Raw genomic sequence first — 21,236 nt, 5'->3', positions numbered from 1 at the left:
GCGACATGAAACTTTGTGAACAATAAGGCTTTTTTGTTTTAAGATTTAACCCCACATATTATATACCAAAATGTTCGTCTAGGTGTGTAGGTGTGCAAACTGGCTTTAGATTTTCGAAATATATCTTTTTAAGGGCGTAGGCTGCCCTCAAAGTTCCATCCATAAGGATAAAATTGTGATTGATTTGAATGTTATTATATTCTGAAACAGATGTCAATACATTAGTTTAACAAACATTAAATCCCATCTGTTTTGTTTGGTTTTGAAATGTAAACAGTTTGCATGTTTTTAAAAATAATTAGGAACCCAGAAAAGAAACAATACGGACACGACGGGAGAAAAGTTTTACATTATATTTTCGTTTAAACATGCCAAGGACCCGACGACAAAGAAATATTGCCGGTCGGACACGGCGAGTCAACATACGGCAAGCAATGCAAAACGTAAGGAGCCCAGACGAGCTGGAACAATTAGTGACAACGTGTACTCACAAAATTACACTGACAAATACAAGAATTCAGCACTATTTACTTGGCAAGATGGGATTAAAATGTCAGTAATGTGGTGCGCTACATTTTAAACAAGAACAAAGAGGACGAGGGGAAGGATTTTCATTCTGCTGCCATAAAGGAAAAGTGAATCTACTCAATGATAATCTACTAAAAGTGAATCCAAAGCCTTCTTAATGGAGCAAATCATTTGAGCAGAAACTACAAAGAGAACATTATATCGTAAAACTCTGCGCTCGCAATGGTCAGCATTCAAATTAAAATTGAAGAACATAACAACGGTGGAGGGCCTTTCATGTACCGGTGCACGAAACAATTTATCACCCGATTGGCACCTTTCAGCCGTCAGAAGGGAAGATGGTTGGGACACAGACCCTAAGAAATCTGGAGGCTGCTATTAAGAAAGGAGTGTTGGAGTGAATCTATAAGAAAAAAAGAAGAGACAGACCCGATAAGCTTGGAGAAGGACTATTGAAAAGGAGGCAATGCGCCATAGGAGACAAAGACAAAGGGAAAAAGTTATGCAATTTAAGCCACTGACTGGCATCGTACATTTTACGCAAAAGCACAATGAGGCAATTTGCAACAAGAGGAAATATTGGTCACTAATACGTTTGCCTTGATTCCATGAAAATATTACGAATCCAAACATCAGATCATAATGCGAAGTAAAAAATAGGGTATTTTAATAGTGAATGTAGGATTTTATTGGTTAACACAAAACTAACAAAACAATTTGGTTTAAAATCTGTATTTGACAGGGATACGCACAATCTCTCTGTTGGTATAAGTAAATATTACACCGTATAAATAGCTAGATGATATCAGTACTGTATGACGAAAAAGGTATTTTCAAAATCAGCTGACCGAGCTGACATGATATTTGCGCGGGAGCACATCGCATCCAACTGTAGTGGCCACAATCTTGCCCTCCGTTGGCGACTAACCTAATTAAACTGTAATCATATTTCACTCCTACGTTTATTTGATTTTATGTCGTGCCTGTTCTCTCAGAGATTTAAATATGAGAATTTCCTTTCTGCCATATACGTTTTCACATGTGTTTGTCAACGGGAAATAAGTTTAAAATGTTTAATTTAATGCGTTAAGGTTGCGTTAAGGTTATTTCGTTAAAATCAAAGCTACGATTATGTTTATATTTTTAACAACAATAATATAAATCATTCAGATGTGAAAAATAGCTTAGATTAGACTTCAAGTATATAAAAGGGAAGTTATAAACTAGAGGAGTTGTACGCTCAAATGTTAACAAAGGTTAATTAAAGGTCGGCGGAGATACATACACAAAACAGAATTGAACATAACGAGCCGATGTAATTACCGTAACAAAGGCATGATTATGACGTAATAGGCTACAGGCTACACCGTCCGCTGATGGAGGGATGCCAACCCTATAATGTCGTGCTGCGGATAGCCATTATGACGTCACTGTGATCAGGGCAAAAGAAATGATGAATTTTTTTACAAACAGAGCAAATCCATTTTGGTGTTGAACTTCGGAAAGCGTTTTCAAGTTTTAAATAAGTAATAATCAAATTATAAACTCATAAGCAGCAAATACAGAATACAGCCTTTTGTTCTCATATGTCCATGACTGTACTAAGTTGTAGTAATACCTGTCAACTAAGTTGTAGTAGCAGTTGTAGTAATACTGGTAATACTGGTCTTTGTTTCTGGGAACTATACTACCTATAGCTGACTAAACGAATATATCTATATATTAATAGGCAAGCATGTTTCTTAAACAACTTTTTTCCTCAGCTCGTGTGCATCGTAGGAACAATCTACGCATACTGCTTGCTGTAGATGTGCAGAATTCCATTATAAATTTAAATAGACTCAAAAATAAGGACAAAAAAAACTGATTTTAAATTTGAAAAAAAAAATAAATGGTCCTTATGGGTAGCTATGTTGGTAACGAAATACAAACAGAAAATCAAAAGAAATTAAAGAAATTCCAATCGCATGTTTTATTTACAGCGTGGGGTGAAAAAGGAGTTTGTACATTATTTTTGGTCAAGTTTTCGGCCACTGGACGACCTCTAGTATAATATTAATAGGCAAGCATGTCTCTTTAAAACCTTTTTTCTCAGCTAGTGTGCATCACAGGCAAAATCTACGCATACTGTTGGAAAGATATTTTCCTGTAGATGTGCAGAATCCCTTCATAAATTAAAATAGGCTCAAAATATCCTCTTGATGGCCGTCGAATGGCCACGTAATATCAACTATAAGATAATATATTAAATTTTAAATCCAATAATAGGCTGTTTAAATCTTCAAATGTCCTTACTAAGTCTTTTGTTTTCTACGCAAGTTACAAATCTCTTTAATCTAGTTAGGATTTTGTCACATGAAAAGCATTACAAATATTGGTAACTAGAGTATGTTCTGTACTAGTTTTATAGAGAACTACAATTGTGAAGTATGTCAATGACTATAAGAAGTCTGGAACAAACTATAAAATGGAATTCTTTTGTTTCAAACCCAACTCATTATATTTAAAAAGTTATCTCACTTTTATAAGGGATAATCTAACAACTAAATAGTTCAAGTACCACTGATATAAAGGCTAGGTATGATCGGAGAATCCTACTTGAGAAGTTTAACAGTATTTTCAAGGTTGTTATTTTAATCTTGGCAAAATTGGTTTTGAAATCAACAAACCATGGTTGGCTTTCCATCGCTTAAAACCCGACAAAGGCTCCGACTCTTTCCGATCACAGAGGACAGTCTTTGAAACTCTAACGACTTATAAAAGTTCTTAGGATTAGAAGGGAATGTCCGTTGATTTTAAATAATCAATGGATATTTAAAAAATGAGACATTGGTTCATGTAAACAAACCTCTAAATTTTGGAAGCCCATGGGGCGTAGCCCAAGGGAAATATGAAAATTAAGTAATTTAATATTGAATTGTCATCCATTTGTGAGCTATGTTTCAAGTCTCTAGCTCGTCGGGAAGTTAGTTTTAAATTGATTGCAAAATTTGTACCGAACAGACAGACAAGAAAGCGAGCTAATTAAAACGTTTTAATAATTACAAATCTAAAAACCTACATATTCTTTTATACATATATATCAGGTGTTTATCACGCTCCAACCACGCTCCTACACGTACTATCCCTGTCAATCAATTTGGAATTTTTTACAACATTTTTTTTTATTTTTTTGCGACCATCATGGGAGGTCTTACCGTCTACAATTTGTGTGCCATATATAATTTAAAAAACTGATTTTTAAAATAAAACTTTAGATTATCAGAAATGTAAGTTTTCATACGTTATACACGAGGTTTAATTGCAGATTTAAGTGGTCTGTGGTTCAAACTTTTCGTCAAAAACTTTCGGAATAAGTAGATACTAAAGTAGTTTCAATGCACAATTTAGTAAGGTTTTTTATAGATATAATGTAAATTTAGTAATCCACTATTGTATTATTGTTATAGGTTATCTCTATCAACTAATAAAAACTGAAAAGCACTATTATGTGTAGCAGGCATGCTGAATATAAAATATTGATGTGAAACTTTTACCTCCAAATTTCAATCAAATGTGCTAGAATATCGGTAGTTCATTTTCTCATAGATGTAAAAAAATCCCACTTTTTACTAAAAATATTTGCTGATTTAAGCTATGAATATTCGCATTATCAGCAATGAAATTTCAAAGATTGTCTCACCTAATAAAAATTGTATAAGTTTGTATTACAGTAAAAATAAATTTATAAATGTTTATACTTGTAAAAGTAAATCATCTTAGGGTTATTGATGTGATCCATCGAAGTAAATTGCATGGTTTCAGTTATATTTGAAGGTCCTTTCTAGTATTTTCGCAGTCCAAACAGCAGCAGTGACTACACAAAGGCTGATCGCCTCCGGCAGCAAGGGACAACAAACAGTCTTTGAATCGGGAAACGTTTTAAGTTTTAAGTAATCTTTTGTAAGCATTTGGCTTTGAATATTTTACTGAAAACTATTTCCATTTTACAAATTATGTTTTCACAATGATTTTATGTCCAACGTAATAAAATACGACAAGTGTAAAATGGTATGATGTGTAAGTACAAATATGAAATATTAGACACACTTGTAGTTAGTAGTCCGGTTTAGAAAGCAATTTGTTGTCCTTTATTTCAGGTAGAACACTGTTTTGACACAATGTACCACTATGATGCAAGTCCAGTCCGGTCCAGTCTCGCCGATCAATTCCACAGTTCTGGATATACCAACAATAGCGGTACAGTATTTGTTTTGCCGGTTTCCCTGGCGGACGTTTTATCAGCCACACAAAGGCAGCATCTGTTTGTGGTGTTCTGTGGCTTCATCACACTGGGCAGTCCACCAATCTGGTCAACGGAATAATTCATAGGGAAAATCCAGAGTACGGATTTAAAGAATAATTCAATTAACTTTCAAACTATATTTTAATTTAATATTTAACAATATAAAGAAAGTTAACACACATTATTATACTAATACTGATGTTATTTCTGTGCTGATTACATGCCGCTTTTAAATAATTGACTATGGCAGTTTCTCCATGTTTTTTTTTGCTCGATTTATTCTACGATTCATTGAAATACAAGATATTAATAGGGTAGGTGAATTAATGATGCCATCCAACAAAAAGGTCGACGTTAAATGGTAACAAGACTCTTTATTTAAGTCATTTAAGTTTGGACCGCTCCCACTCAAAACGGAAAAAATGTCACTGGCGTAAAAACACACAAAATATTTCATGTAAAAAGCTTATTATTATTCTAAGTAGGTTCTCTACCCTTTAGGTCACAAATAACTTACTATATATAACTGTCATTAAATTTAGCCGTAAGATTGTTATACCCAGTTTGCCTTTGTTACAATATATTTGTACCATTTAAACTCAAGTTTTTTAAATCCCTATTCCAAACTATTCATTATGTTTGTACCATATTGTACAATAATTTCAATAAATTGCAAGTCGAGAGTAGCAAAACATGTAATGGCAAGGCAAGGGTAGCTTCAGCCAATCAGATTTCATCTTTGGTAGAATGTTCTGGAAGCTGATCTTCCTCGTATATAAGCCCGGTGACCACGTGTCTCGGTCTTAGTTCGTTCTTGTTTCTTCTGCAATTAAGTAAAATCTCTCAGTTGTGCCTTTTTATGTAGTGTGTTTGGTTAAATCCCAATTGGGTGAGTAAATTTATTTTTATTAAGTAGGACTAAATTAATCTTGCCTTGCCAACCAAAACAATCATTTAAAGTAATTAAAACCTTTTGTTAAAAATTGTAAAACGTTAAAGAACTTGCTCAAAAATAAAAGTTTAATTCTGATTAATTATGTATAGTAAATAAATTTGTCTTTAAAAGAATTTCTAAAAAGAAACTATTAAATTAAATATCTAGAGAATATTAAATCAATTGTTTGTTTCCAGGTTTTTATTATTATACTTCTATTTTGATACCAATTTATGTATTTGGAAATGAGGATGCAAGTAGAAACAAGCGGTACATGTTTTGTGTTTATTTTAATTATATGTCTGTAAAATGTTTAAAGAGCAAATTTATTACTTTATTGACGATTTCTTCGAATAATTATTTAATTAATATGAAGTAGAAATTCCTTTCTGTTCGTTTATTTTGGCAAAGGCGCTAGAGCGGCAGCTTCCCTGATCTCCGTCAGCGCCTACCTTAATTAAATATTGTAATCAAATTAAGCTTTTACTTGTGTTCTAGTTAAACGACCCGTTCCCTCTTATTTGGTATTTTAATGTACAAAATAAATGTGTTTTTTTTCTAAAATACTCTAGGATTACGAGGTTTTAGCTATTCATGTTACATAATGATTTGTAAGGGGCCATTACAAAATTACAAATTACATCATAATTTGTATCTTGAGTACGTGTATACTCAATGGTTTTGGAGACTTTTCCCCTGTAATATTTGTATTTTTTTTGCAATAGAATATTATGATTCTGATTCATCTTTAAGCTTATTAGTCCGTAGCAATCCTTGTGTTTTCAGTTCGGCTTGTAGCAAATCCGTTCTACTCAGTTAAACTTCTTGAAACATAAAATTAAAATGGAATCATTCATACTGTAAATTAAGAATTCTCAATCTTTGTTACCTATAGATATAACATACTTGGTGATGTTTTGTTTAATGTAATTTGACAATGCCTATACCTATATGTACAACTTGGTCAATGGCAATAAACTTTCTTATTCTTATTTTTATTCTCTTATTTGGTACTGATTCAGTACCAAATAAATACTTCAGAAGTAGTGCAATGAAAAGTGAATTATTTCAATATCTAAATAGAGCATACAATATTTAAGTATATATCAACGATTAAAGTCCATTCTTGGATTTTAAAACTAACAAAGAATAAATGTGACACAACTATTTTTTTACCCTTTGTTTACTCAGCTAAAAGTTGTTCTTACATTTTAATGTAAGCTGATTTGTTTTCGATCAAAGGGGAATGCCGGAGATGTTAAACAGCATTTTAAAGATTGTTTTTCAATCTTGGCAAAATTGTTTTTAGAAGCAACAAACCACGGATGGTTTTACTCTGCGTGAAGCCTGACAAAGGCTCCGATCTCTTCCCCAGGCTACCAAAGAGGACAGTCTTTGATGCTCTAAACGTTTTATAAAAACTTTTAGGGATTTTTTTGTAATAATAGCACATATTTAATCGATTTTGAAAGATCAGTGACGAGTTTTTTTTTATTGGAAGAACCTATGGTTCATGAATCCATAGTCAACCTCCACCAAAATACTTTAGGATTACGATGTTTTAGCTTTAATGACATTTAGCATTGATTGGTTAAAAGAATTTGCATATTACATCATTATTTGTAACGGCCTGAATCTATTTATTTTTTTGTTTTAGTGTCATTAATTTTTTTATATTTAGTTTTGGCATTGGTACGTGTATACTTAATGGTTTTAGAAACTTTTTTCCTGTACTTGTATCTTTTTGGCAATAAAACCTATTGAATCTGATCCATCATTCGTTGAGACAAAACTAAGATATATGTTAAATATATCTTTTTTAATCTAGTAACGGTATCTATATCTTTCGTGAAGTAGAAGAAAACTCATTTAGACCCGCAACATATATATTGAAAATGGATGATTCCGTTGCAGTATGATGATTATTTTCGTTTCAGTCTAATAATAATTTGGCCATCACTGTATTAACAGTTATAAACCTGAATTGTTTTCAAACATATCATAACCCAATACTTAAAACAAAGGCTGTATCGTTCGAACCGCCTGTTTGTACTGATGATTGTTTATCCAAAGCCGTCATCAAATGCGTCGCTTGGCATTCAACAAACAAACACAGGTATGTTAATGACGCCATTACACTGATCCTTGTTTCAGTCTTTGTTAACGATGGCTTATATGATTGTCTACCTAACATACTTACCTAGGCAGATGCAATTACAGTTTACGGTTGTAAATCATTTTAATAATATAGTAATGTGGATTTTAGCAAATATCCATTATATTATGGACTAAGCTATAACTGTATATCTCAATGCAACACCTAGACCCGGGACTGATTTACCTTTTTTTATGCCTCCAGAGCCCATAAACATCATCTACTAGAATTCATATATATAATGTGTGTGTGTGTGTGTGTGTGTTGTTTGTGTCCGTTAAAATCATGACTCTTGTAAAAGTGATTAGTTTTCGATTAAATCTAGTATAACCGTGTAAACCTACGTTTGTTCGCGAACGAGCAAGATAGGAATATGGGAACGGGGTTTAATGGTTTAAAACTTTTGTTTTCTCATCTTTTTACCGAGATAAAAGACCTTTTCTCATAAAACAAAACCATTTTTGTAGAGATTAAACAATTAATTTAGTATCATGAAGTGTTTTGTATGGTCAATAGATAAAGAGTTAAAAGTTGCAAATTTTAAATTCCTATGTTCTTCTTATGGAGGACAGTAGACTGAGTTAAAGTTTTCTTGTTAAACATAACTTTATTTAAATATGGAATTACTATGACGGGTTTAGGAATAGTAATATAATTGAAAACCCAATGGGAATGGAAATTTGCTTAGTGTGCAGGTTTCCTACAGCTGAGGTTTTATATTGAATGACTTTAATAATGTAAAACATAGAGCTATATTTCAAACAGAATGGTCAATTGGTTTTTAAAATTAACCTGTATACGACACAAAATATTTATTGAATATTTTCATCCCAGCAACTTGGTTGAACTTCAAAATAATACTTCAACTATAATTATGGATTGCAAATCCATCTACTCGAGAACTTTTATGCAGTTGTTCTTGAAATATATACTGAAAAATGAATTAACGAAAAAACATTAGATCCAAGCCTATTTTTATGTTAAATAATTTAATCATCCAATGATGTAAAGTAGTCTTAAACCATAAAAATATCTCTCTTTATATTTCCTTCCTTCTTTACTTTATAATATTTTGTGTTTATGCGGTGTAGTTAAATATTAGAGGTGAAAAATCTAGGGTTTTGATATAAAATAGGTTTATTTTACGAGAGACAAAATGAGTGGATTTTTGTATGTATTTGTATGTTTGTGGAGGTGATTCGATGAGTTAATGCAACAATTGAGATTTGCATATGATAATGATGGGAATTAGAGATAGACTGTCAAGATCAAAACAAAGACATTCAAAATGGTAAAAAAAAAACAAAGACAGCTTGACTGAACAGTCTTATTTGGGTAAATTAAAACTTCAAAGCCTTTCATTTGAAACACTATGTTATTCTAAACCAAGGTAAAGTGGGAATGAGCTAGTTCATGCCAACAAACTGTAGATGTTGATGGAAAGATGGAATGGATTGCATGCCAGGTAAAGGAAATGGGTCGCTTGATTCGACGATCAACAATTTGGAACGCACATGTCTACAACTGTTATAACAGGTGACTATACAACAGGAAAACACATGTGTTGTGTGGTTTTGTTTGTTGAAAAGCGGGTACCGTTATTAAAGCCATTAGCAAAGTCCTCACTCAAGTATTGTCAGTATTAATTGTTTGTGTATGAAATTAACTGTTTTAACGGTGTATTTTCCAACAAAAACTCGTATTAAAAAAGAAATACATTATCTACGAATCATATGGGTAGATTGTTTTAAATAAATACTACACTCCTATGAATTACGTATTTAATTTATGTCAGTCCATGCAATCATTTGCACTACTGATTAACTCTGATGTGTAATTGATTCAATTCGAGTTATGTACCTACGATCAAGTGAAGTAATGAGCCAATGTTTCACGAGTGACAATGATTACTCGACCAGCGCCTGGCTGACAGACTGTTGGGAGAATCCATTGTTTCTAAATCATTCCGTACGTTACTGAAACTCACTTGAAGCTACGTTAATTTAACTTTGTGGAGATTTATGGATTTACGAAAGCCATGAATATTCGCATTATCAGCAAAGAAATTTCAAAGATTGTCTCACCTAATAAACATTGTATAAGTTTGTATGAAAAATAAATTTATAAATGTTTATACTTCTAAAAGTAAATTATCTTAGGATTATTGATGTGATCCATCGAAGTAAATTGCATGGTTTCAGTTATATTTGAAGGTCCTTTCTAGTATTTTCGCAGTCCAAACAGCAGCAGTGACTACACAAAGGCTGATCGCCTCCGGCAGCAAGGGACAACAAACAGTCTTTGAATCGGGAAACGTTTTAAGTTTTAAGTAATCTTTTGTAAGCATTTGGCTTTGAATATTTTACTGAAAACTATTTCCATTTTACAAATTATGTTTTCACAATGATTTTATGTCCAACGTAATAAAATACGACAAGTGTAAAATGGTATGATGTGTAAGTACAAATATGAAATATTAGACACACTTGTAGTTAGTAGTCCGGTTTAGAAAGCAATTTGTTGTCCTTTATTTCAGGTAGAACACTGTTTTGACACAATGTACCACTATGATGCAAGTCCAGTCCGGTCCAGTCTCGCCGATCAATTCCACAGTTCTGGATATACCAACAATAGCGGTACAGTATTTGTTTTGCCGGTTTCCCTGGCGGACGTTTTATCAGCCACACAAAGGCAGCATCTGTTTGTGGTGTTCTGTGGCTTCATCACACTGGGCAGTCCACCAATCTGGTCAACGGAATAATTCATAGGGAAAATCCAGAGTACGGATTTAAAGAATAATACAATTAACTTTCAAACTATATTTTAATTTAATATTTAACAATATAAAGAAAGTTAACACACATTATTATACTAATACTGATGTTATTTCTGTGCTGATTACATGCCGCTTTTAAATATATGACAGTTTCTCCTTGTACTTTTTTGCTCGATTTATTCTACGATTCATTGAAATACAAGATATTAATAGGGTAGGTGAATTAATGATGCCATATAACAAAAAGGTCGACGTTAGATAGTAACAAGACCAGGGTTTGGACCGCTCCCATTCAAAACGTAAAAAATGTCACTGGCGTAAAAACACAAATATTTCATGTAAAAAGCTTATTATTATTCTAAGTATGTTTTTAGGTCACAAATAACTTACTATATAACTGTCATTAAATTTAGCCGTAAGATTTTTATCCCCATTTTGCCTTTGTTACAATATATTTGTACCATTAAAACTCTAGTTTTTTAATCCCTATTCTAACTATTCATTATCTTTTGTGTTTATTTTAATTATATGTCTGTAAAATGTTTAAAGAGCAAATTTATTACTTTACTGACGATTTCTTCGAGTAATTATTTAATTAATATGAAGTAGAAATTCCTTTCTGTTCGTTTATTTTGGCAAAGGCGCTAGAGCGGCAGCTTCCCTGATCTCCGTCAGCGCCTACCTTAATTAAAATTGTAATCAAATTAAGCTTTTACTTGTATTCTAGTTAAACGACCCGTTCCCTCTTATTCGGTATTTTAATGTACAAAATAAATTTTTTTTTCCAAAATACTCTAGGATTACGAGGTTTTGGCTACATCGAGCTTTAATGGATTAAAACAATGTATTCATGTTACATCATAATTTGTAAGGGGCCATTACAAAATTAAAAATTACATCATAATTTGTATCTTGAGTACGTGTATACTCAATGGTTTTGGAGACTTTTTCCATGTACTATTTGTATCTTTTGGCAATAAAATATTTTGATTCTGATCCATCATTAAGCTTATTATAGCTGTAGCAATTGTTGTGTTTTCTGTTCGGTACTGAAGTAGTCTACAATAGTGCAATAAAAAGCGAATTATTTCAAAATCCAAAAAGAGCATACAATTATTAGTCTATATCAATGTTTAAGTCCATTCTTGGATTTTAAAACTAACACAGTATAAATGTTACACAACTATTTCTCTAACCCTTTTTTTTTACTCAGCTAAAAGTTGTTGTTCTTGCATTTTAATACAAGTTTTTGATCAAAGGGTAATGCCTGAGATGTTAAACAGCATTGTACCTAAAGATTGTTTTTCAATCTTGGCAAAATTGTTTTTAGAAGCAACAAACCACAGATGGCTTTACTCTGCATGAAGCCTGACAAAGGCTCCGATCTCTTCCCCGGGCTACCAGAGAGGACAGTCTTTGATGCTCTAAACTAAACGTTTTATAAAAACTCTCAGGGATTTTTATTGTAATAAAAGCACATATTTAATCGATTTTGAAAGATCAGTGATGAGTTTTTAAATTGGAAGAACATATGGTTCATGCATCCATAGTCAAGCTCCGCAAAAATACTTTAGGATTACGATGTTTTAGCTTTAATGACATTTAGCATTGCTTGGTTAAAATAATATACATATTACATCATAATTTGTAATGTGCTGAAACTATTTATTTTTGGTTTTAGTGTTATTAATTGTATATATTTAGTTTTGGCATTGGTACTTAATGGTTTTAGAAACTTTTTTCCGGTACTTGTTGTATCTTTTTGGCAATAAAACCTATGGATTCTGATCCATCATTCGTTGAAACAAAACTAAGATATATGTTCAAGCTGAAACTTTTTCTCACGAAGTAGAAAAAAACTCATTTAGACCCGCAACGTATAATTTGAAAATGGACGATTCCGTTGCAGTATGATGATTATTTTCGTTTCAGTCTAATAATAATTTGGCCATCACTGTATTATCAGTTATAAACCTGAATTGCTTTCAAACATAGTATAACCCAATACTTAAAAAAAAGGCTGTATCGTTCGATCTAACTGTTTGTATTGATGATTGTTTATCCAAAGCCGTCATCAAATGCGTCGCTTGGCATTCAACAAACAAACACAGGTATGTTAATGACGCCATTACAATGATCCTTGTTTCAGTCTTTGTTAACGGTGGCTTATATGACGGTCTAAATACCTAACATAGTTACCTAGGGCAGATGCAATTACAGTTTACAGTTGTAAATCGTTACGATAATATAGTAATGTGGATTTTAGCAAATATCCATTATATAGACTAAGCTATAACTGCATATCTCATGGTAAGACATATACCCGGGACTGATTTACCTTTTGTATGCCTCCAGAGCCCAAAAACACCATCTACTCGAATTCATATATATAATGTGTGTGTGTGTTGTTTGTGTCCGTTAAAATCATGACTCTTGTAAAAGTGATTAGTTTTCCATTAAATCTAGTATAACCGTGTAAACCTACGTTTGTTCGCGAACCAGCAAGATCAAAATATGGGAACGGGGTTTAATGGTTTAAAACTTTTGTTTTCTCATCTTTTTACCGAGATAAAAGACTTTTTCTCATCAAACAAAACCATTTTTTTAGAGATTAAAATAATTAATTTAGTATCATGAAGTGTTTTGTATGGTCAATAGATAAAAAGTTAAAAGATTGCAAATTTTAAATTCCTATTTTCTTCTTATGGAGAACAGTAGACTGAGTTAAAGTTTTCTTGTTAAACATAACTTTATTTAAGTATGGAATTAATATGACGGGTTTAAGAATAATAATATAATTGAAAACCCAATGAGAATGGAAATTTGCTTAGTGTGCAGGTTTCCTACAGCTGAGGTTATTGAGCTAAGGTATTGAATTACTTCAATAATGTAAAACATAGAGCTATATTTCAAACAGAATTTTCAATTAGTTCTTAAAATTAACCTGTATACGACACAAAATATTTGTTGTATATTTCCATCCCAGCAACTTGGATGAACTTTAAAATAATACTTCAATTATAATTATGGATTGCAAATCCATCTACTCGAGAACTTTTATGCAGTTGTTATTCTTGAGATATATACAGAAAATTGAATTAACGAAAATATTAGATCCAAGCCTATTTTTATGTTGAATAATTTAACCATCCAATGATGTAAAGTAGTCTTAAACCATAAAAATATCTCCCTTTATATTTCCTTTATTCTTAAGACTTTTTCAAAATTCGTTGACTTACAACTCATTTCGTACTTCATAATATTGTGTGTTTATGCGGTATAGTTAAATATTAGAGGTGAAAAATCTAGGGTTTTGATATAAAAGAGGTTTATTTTACAAGAGAAAAATGAGTACATTTTTGTATGTTTTTGTATGTTTGTGGAAGTGATTCGCAATGAATTATTATTGCAACAATGGAGATTTACATATGGTCATATGATGAGAATTACAGATAGACGGTTAGGATCAAACAAAGACATTTAAAATGGTAAAAAAACAAAGACAGCTTGACTGAACAGTCTTATTCGGGTAAATTAAAACTTAAACGCCTTTCATTTGAAACACTATGTTATTCTAAACCAAGGTAAAGTGGGTATGAGCTAGTTCATGCCAACAAACTGTAGATGTTGATGGAAAGATGAATGGATTGTATGCCAGGTAAAGGAAATGGGTCGCTTGATTCGACGATCAACAATTTGGAACGCACATGTCTACAACTGTTATAACAGGTGACTATACAACAGGAAAACACCTGTGTTGTGCGGTTTTGTTAGTTGAAAAGCGGGTGCCGTTATTCAAGCCATTAGCAAAGCCCTCACTCAAGTATTGTCAGTATTAATTGTTTGTGTATGAAATTAACTGTTTTAACGGTGTATTTTTCAACAAAAACTCGTATTAAAAAAAGAAATACTTTATCTATGAATCATATAGGTTATGAATCAGGTATTTAATTTATGTGAGTCAATTCAACCATTCGCACTACTGTTTAACTCTGTCGTGTAATTGATTCAATTCGAGTTGTGCATCTACGATCAAGTGAAGCTCCATACTGCTTCTGGGTGACTTTAATCTGCCGAGTACGAATTGGTCCTGTGACCAGCCTACTCCCAAGTGCAAGTCATCTGGTCTGGTCATTGATATGATGAACTTGTATCAACCTCAACAAATTAACACTGTTACCAATGTCCAAGGTGTTACACTTGATTTAATAATTTCTTCTTCATATTATTCCGTGAGGAATGCCCTGGATCTCCTTCTGCCTGCTGAGGATCATCATTCCGCTCTTGCCCTGGAGGTTTGTGTGCCCCATAACACCACTCATGAAGAACCACTCTTTGTTAGAGACTTTAGTAGAATCGACTGCTCGAGGGTTTTTACGCATCTCAGTCAATTAGGCCTACTTGGTACGGTGTACTATATACCCGAGGACGTCAATGAACACTTCGACCAGTTCCTGCATTTGGTGCGTCACGTTGTTCTGGAGAATACTCCCCTCAAGAAAATCAATTCAACTCACTTTCCACCCTGGTTTACCCCTGAGTTGAGGCGACTGGTCATCAAGAAGAAAATACTCCATTCCCAATACAAGTCCACTCTTCGCACCTCGGATTATATAAAGTTCTCTATGGCTCGTTCCCAGTGTAATATCCTTACAAAACAATTTACAAAACAATGTTATGATAACTATATCAATCATGTGAACTCAGCCATCACCTCAAACCCAAAATCTTTCTGGGGTTTTATTAAGAGCATGACGTCATCCTCCGCCAATGAACCATCACTTACATACAATGGTTATTCATCACAGTCACCTTCCGAAATATGTAACTTGTTTGCTGAATTCTTCTCATCAGTCTTCAAGCTTCCTTCCTCTTCGACTTCTCGTTATAACTTTGGAAATCAAATGAACCTGTCCTCAATCGTGCTTGTATCATCGGATGTTGAGAAGAAGCTTTCTGAACTCAACCAATTCAAGGGAACTGGCCCTGACGACATACCTGCATCTGTCTTGAAACACTGCTCAAACTTACTTGCCCCCCAACTTACTGTACTTTTCAACAAGAGTCTTCAAGCCGGGATCTTTCCTGATGCACTCAAAGAAGGCTACGTCGTGCCAATTCATAAATCTTCATCCAAGGGAGAAGTCACAAATTATCGGCCAATTGTTATTCAACTTGCTCTGGGCAAAGTATTTGATTGCCTTCTCATCGACAAACTTATGTTCCACTTACAAGCTTTGATTATCCCTGAACAGCATGGACTTATAGCGGGAAGATCGTCTCTCACCAATCTAGCTCTTCTCCAACATTTAGTCACCTCTGCCTTAGCTTCAGGTAGCCAGGTTGATTGTATATGCTTAGACTTCTCAAAGGCATTTGATACTGTCAGTCATGAACATCTTATTGCAAAGTTGGAGGGGTATGGGATCTGGGCAGTCTACTCAGTTGGTTCAGCTCCTATTTGAGTGGCAGATCCCTCAAAGTTAAATTCAAGGATGCATTGTCCGATCCTTTTGTTGCTCTCTCTGGAGTGCCACAGGGCTCTCATCTTGGACCGCTTCTATTCTCCCTGTTCGTCAATGATGTTGTGGATGTACTTGACTCCAACTGTCTCCTGTTTGCAGACGACTTGAAGATTTTTAGAACTGTTCGCTCTAGTCAGGACTGCCTTCGACTTCAGCAATGTCTTCGGCGTGTTGAAGATTGGTGCACCGATAACTGCATGAGGCTCAACGTTAAAAAGTGTGTGGTGGTTACATATAGTAGAGCTAGAAGGCCTGTGGATTATAATTACTGCCTAAGCAACCTGCCCCTCGCTAGAAGTGACAACATTCGAGATCTGGGTGTTGTACTGTCTGCGGATCTGAGTTTCTCACGCCATATTGAGGAAATTTATTCTAAGGCCACCAGGATATTGGGACTCATCATGAGATCCTCTAGATGTGGTCTGAGTATAGAGGCGCTTCACACACTGTACATTTCTTTGGTGAGGTCAAGACTTGAATATTGCAGCTCTATATGGTCACCCCACCAACAGTGCTACATTGATCGTCTGGAGAGCGTCCAGTGCCGATTTCTACGCCTTATTGGGTGTAGGATGGGTTACATGTACCGGGATGTACCTACCCAGGACATCAGAAGGTTTCTTGGACTTGATACCCTGGCCAAGAGGAGGGAAATCAATGATGTCATGTTCCTGTTCAAGATACTAAATGGACGAATCAACTGTCCTGATCTGCTTGCGCTGATTGACCTGCATGTTTCCCTACCTAGATCCACTCGTTCCAATGTGCTGTTTGCTCGCCAACACTGCTCCACGAACTATGAACTTTATAGCCCTCTGCCTAGACTGCATCGACTCGGCAATCGGCTCTGTCATTATGTGGACTTCTTTGACTGCTGTCCACGGGTTGTCAAGAGGATTGCGTCTTCGGTTCTTGAGGAACAGTAATCTCGTTCTGCTGTGATTTAATTGTACAGGTCTTGTGTAGTAATTTAATTCTTTGTCAATGCTTCCTTATCAATGCTCCCTAGTCATTATTGCCGTCTGTCACTAGTTTATTGATATTGCTTGTACTATTGATGTAGTTATTATCTCTCTTGTTATCTAGTTGCTTGTTTTCTTGTAGTATTTTATCGACTGTTATTGTTTCCAAATTTCTATCTATTGTTATGCTTGCTATTCAACTAGTTTTTTTTTTCTATTAGCATGTGATGTTAGTATTGAATTGATGTATGTATTATCTTTCTTGTTATCTAGTCGCATGTTTTCTTGTAGTATTTATCGATTGTTATTGTTACCTAATTCTATCCATTGTTATGCTTGCTATTCAACCAGTTTTTTTTCCATTAGCATGTGATGTTAGTCCCTATCTGCCTTTCAATAAATCCTGCAAAATAACAAAAAAAAGTAAAAGAGCATGAGAAAAGGCAGAAGGGAAGAAAATTTAATTAGGCTAAGCAATTGTATTTCACATTTCACCTTCATTCATTTATCACTTTCGTTCATCTAATCTTAATCTTTCAATATTGTATCTGTTTCAGCATGTCAACCCTGTAATGTCAACCCTGTAAAAATGGTGTTATACCGTAAACAAATAAATAAATAAATAAATAAATAAAGTGGAGTAATGAACAAATGTTTCAAGAGTGACAATGATTACTCGACCAGCGCCTGGCTGACTGACTGTTGAGGGAATCCATTGTTTCTCAATCATTCCGTACGTTACTGAAGCCCGCTTGAAGCTACGTTAATTTAACTTTGTGGAGATTTATGGATTTACGAATTAACTATGATTATTGTTTTAATAATTTGTTAAGATTATTTTATTAATAAAAGGTCAGACTTTATTAACAATCTATTAAGCATTTTATGGACCTATTAAACAATCTATGAATATATATTCTCTATAATCGTGAATCAAAACTTACCCACTTTTATAATTTTCTCAATTTTCTTTTTTTTAGTGGCTGTAAATTATTTTTACCTACGACCGTTGTTTAAAGTAGCCGTTTCAGTTCAGTTAGAATTACCTAGTGTAAAAGATTCTCATAAAAGCATTCATAACAGTAACTTTTATAACAGTATAGTTTCACTCATAACTACACGGGTAACGGACCAATGAATTTCCAAGATTGAGAGAGAAGAAGTAAAATTGTAATGATTCGAACTTGAACTAATCAGCTGTTCAGGCCAAATTAATTGTTGAGTGCTGCAATTAGTGATTGGTACAATGTTTTTCGTTGCATCACTGTCAGTAGCAGTGGGGGGTTATAAACGGAAACATAACTTCTCTTGGAAGTAGAAATTTTTGATTTTTTAATGCTCAACTAGTGTCGTTAACACTATCACTATATTTACGCAATCATTCCGTAAACTACTATTGCATAACTGTTTAAATATTTCTTACCTATTTTGTAATAACATTACTAAACTAAATATAAGCGTTTGGTTCGACAATTAACGCTTAACAAATGAATTTATAGAGCGACTATTAATATTGCAGTGGTTAATTAGATTAATTAACTACCAAAGATATACTTATTACATCACTGTGAATATATCGCCAATAGTATTAATGTAATCAAGTTTGTTGATATAGGTGCAGTCAATTTCGCAGTTAATGAGTTTTTAATGGGCCAATATATCAAGTTAACATAACCTAGATAGGTCAGTACTAATAAATTCACACATTGGACAGCAGTGGGGCTATCACGTTCTACATACAACAGCCTACATTAATTTAGTGTTTTCCTGAACATTCATTTTCCCAATTTATCTTTCTAGTATTAAATATTTGAAAAAAGTAGTAAGAAAATGCAAGGTGTAATAGTGTTTACCAAGAGATCTCTCCTTCACAGTCAAAAGATGATAACAAAAATATCAAAAAGCAGAAGTTTTCAATTTATACACCAATCCTGATTCAATGAAAATTTGAGATAAATAACCTGATTGCAGCAATTATATTAATCGAAAGGCAGCTCACTCAACTGAAGCTCTTGCAAAAAAAGATAGAAATTTAATCAAATTTCAGCCGTATTGACACTGCCTTTGTCTCACTTTAGTCATATTAAATAATCTAAAACAGACTTTTTGGTTAAAATTTAATGTAGTGAGCAAATAAAATAGGTACTGCCTTAGGAACTGCATGCATTAGCGTCGCTCTCTTGCTCAAATTATTATCCATACCACAATTGTAGTATTGGTTCAGCGCCTGTAGTAGACGTGTAGCTAGAGCGTCATATTTGCTTCCCGTATTATTATAGTGAGGTCAATAACACGCTAACAGCGGATAGTATAGCCAGTGACGTTAACATTTAATATCCTCAGAGCTACCGTGGGGTTGGTAACGCGTCAGCAGTGGATGGTGTAGCCAGTGACGTTAACATTTGCTATCCTCAGAGCTACCGTGGGGTTGGTAACGCGTCAGCAGTGGATGATGTAGCTAGTGACGTTAACATTTGCTATCCTCAGAGCTACCGTGGGGTTGGTAACGCGTCTGCAGTGGATGATGTAGCTAGTGACGTTAACATTTGCTATCCTCAGAGCTACCGTGGGGTTGGTAACGCGTCAGCAGTGGATGGTGTAGCTAGTGACGTTAACAATTGCTATCTTTAGAGCTACCGTGGGATTGGTAACGCGTCAGCAGTGGATGGTGTAGCTAGTGACGTTAACATTTGCTATCCTCAGAGCTACCTTGGGGTTGGTAACGCGTCAGCAGTGGATGATGTAGCTAGTGACGTTAAAATTTGCTATCCTCAGAGTTACCGTGGGGTTGGTAACGCGTCAGCAGTGGATGATGTAGCTAGTGACGTTAACATTTGCTATCCTCAGAGCTACCGTGGGGTTGGTAACGCGTCAGCAGTGGATGATGTAGCTAGTGAAGTTAACATTTGCTATCCTCAGAGCTACCGTGGGGTTGGTAACACGTCAGCAGTTGATGGTGTAGCAAGTGACGTTAACATTTGCTATCCTCAGAGCTACCGTGGGGTTGGTAACACGTCAGCAGTGGATGGGGTAGCCAGTGACGTTAACATTTGCTATCCTCAGAGCTACCGTGGGGTTGGTAACACGTCAGCAGTGGATGGTGTAGCCAGTGATGTTAACATTTGCTATCCTCAGAGCTACCATGGGGTTCGTAACGCGTCAGCAGTTGATGGTGTATCCAGTGACGTTAACATTTGCTATCCTCAGAGCTACCGTGGGGTTGGTAACACGTCAGCAGTGGATGGGGTAGCCAGTGACGTTAACATTTGCTATCCTCAGAGCTACTGTGGGGTTGGTAACACGTCAGCAGTGGATTGTGTAGCCAGTGACGTTAACATTTGCTATCCTCAGAGCTACCGTGGGGTTCGTAACGCGTCAGCAGTGGATGGTGTAGCCAGTGATGTTAACATTTGCTATCCTCAGAGCTACCGTGGGGTTGGTAACGTTTCAGCAGTGGATGGTGTAGCTAGTGACGTCACACTGGCTTTCCGCAGCGCCTTAGTAGTGGATCGTATCAATTAAACGTTACAATTGCTATCCGCAGCGAGACATAATAGGGCTGGCAACCCTACATCAGTGGACGGTGTAGCCTGTAGCCTATTTGCTATTATATCATAATCATGCTTTTGTTACGGTAATTACATCGGCTCGTTATGTTCGATCCTGTTTTGTTTATGTACATCCGCCAACCTCTAATTAACCTTTGTTGAGATTTAAACATGAAATTCCTATGCTTTTTGAATTTTCTGGTTTAAAATGCCAAGCCAAAATCACGAATTTTACAAATAAACAACTTATATTTTAGTCAAATAATTTTGTTTCAAATCATACTATTTTTCAGTTGAAGTTATATGATTATTTTCTTTTTAATTATTTGTAAAATGTTAATCATCTTTTTCAGAAAATCTTAGCAATTACATTTCAACGATGTCTGGACGCATGAGTTTCATGGCAATTAGAAGTAAGGTGCCTTCAGGTGACGTATGTGTGTTCATGAGTAGACTAATCGAGCTGTATGCTCTAATTCAGATTTATTAAATAGGTTTGATATGAGCATTACATTGGTTGGAA

Source organism: Macrosteles quadrilineatus, unplaced genomic scaffold (genome assembly GCF_028750875.1).
Source record: "Macrosteles quadrilineatus isolate MER2022 unplaced genomic scaffold, UCM_ALF_1.0 Scaffold_2__2_contigs__length_208266976, whole genome shotgun sequence".
NCBI classification, from domain to species: domain Eukaryota; kingdom Metazoa; phylum Arthropoda; class Insecta; order Hemiptera; family Cicadellidae; genus Macrosteles; species Macrosteles quadrilineatus.
This window is presented reverse-complemented; position numbering follows the sequence as displayed.